The sequence below is a fragment of the Mirounga leonina genome, unplaced genomic scaffold (assembly GCF_011800145.1).
Source record: "Mirounga leonina isolate KUSES-001 unplaced genomic scaffold, KU_Mleo_1.0 Mir_101608, whole genome shotgun sequence".
NCBI lineage: Eukaryota > Metazoa > Chordata > Mammalia > Carnivora > Phocidae > Mirounga > Mirounga leonina.
The window spans coordinates 2088817-2090199 of NW_023270163.1; the positions used below are offsets into that span (position 1 = coordinate 2088817).

Consider the following 1383-nt stretch of genomic DNA (forward strand, 5'->3'; position numbering starts at 1 on the left):
ATGGTTGTAGAGAAAAGGAAAGTTTTTCCAAAGAGTGGACTTTTCAGTCCACTTGAGCAATACTAGACCTGGGTTCCTCTGAGCTGTGGGAGGCATCGCAGCCAAATCCTACTGCATAGCGAAGCCTCATTACACTCAGCCTGAAGACTCTCAAACTCTCTGCTTACACTCACACTCAACTCTTTCAGCAGTGTGCTAATACTTGAGGCAGCTTAACACTTCCTGATGCTTTTTAAGAACATTCCTTTTATTTTCTCTACTGAACTCCAGTCTCAGAGTATTATTTTCAACTGTTTACATGTCACTGAAGGTTAGGATTCTATAGCATTTCTGGCTGCTACCCTATCTCTGTTAACTTCATCTTCCAATCTATATTTTTCTACTTCTTTTACAATCTGGTCAGTATCATGTTTCCTGAGATAGCCTTTGCCATTAGTAATGTTGATTTTGTTCTTCCTACTGGTACTCTGGTCTGCATCAGTTATGTTGTGAGTGAAACTGGAGTCTATGTCAAAAGTCCCCTGGATTTTAGGAATACTACACTAAGCTAGAGGATCCCAGAAAACAAAACGTGCCAAGCAGTTTATTTCTTTTAGGTAAAGCCCTTTCTCCCTCATACACTGTCATTAAGCAGTGGTCTGGTTGTCAAAGTAGTGAACCATCTGGGTTTGCTCTGTAGGAAGGGTGGTGTCTCTCTTGATCAGACAGGCCATCCCACCTCCCTGTTGTTTCAATGCGCAAAGAGAAGGGGTAACACCAAGGGGCAGGAGTTCTTGCACATTCTCCGATCTGTCACCCATGAGAAAGGCTGCTTGCACAGCCCCACCATGTGCCACTTCCTCACGAGGGCTGATGGTTTTGTTGAGCTCCTTTCCACTCAAGAAATCTTTCAGCAATTTCTGAAACTTTGGGGTACAAGCGGGACCACTAACTGTCACAATTTCATTAATATGGCTCTTGTCAAGTTTGGCATCCTTCAGAGATTCCTCTACTAGCTTTAGGACACTGCAGAAGAGATAAGCATTCAGCTGCTCAAAGTGAGCTCAGGAAAGAGAAGTGTAGAAATCCATGCCTGTACAGAATAAATCAATTTCAATCCTGGCACGAGCAAAGAAACTCAAGATACATTTTGCCTTCTCATAGGAAACTGCCTGCTTGTTGGAGGCTACAGTCTGTCTTGTGCTTGCATTTCAGCACTTCAGGTGACCCACCATACAGTTGTCAAAATTTTCCCCATCCACATGGGTGTTACCAGCTATGGATTTTACTTCAAAGGTGTCATCCTGGAGGTTTAGGATAGATACATCAAAGGCACCACTACCTAAGTGAAAGACCAACATCTTTTTCTTTTTCAAAGCTTCATTTGTGTTGTTGTTTTTAAAT

At 42.6% G+C, this 1383-nt stretch overlaps 1 pseudogene; it reads right to left on the bottom strand.

The window, feature by feature from the left end:
- Positions 1–260: 260 nt before the first annotated feature.
- Positions 261–1070, bottom strand: LOC118008152 (annotated as a pseudogene).
- Between the last annotated feature and the right edge of the window lie 313 nt (positions 1071–1383).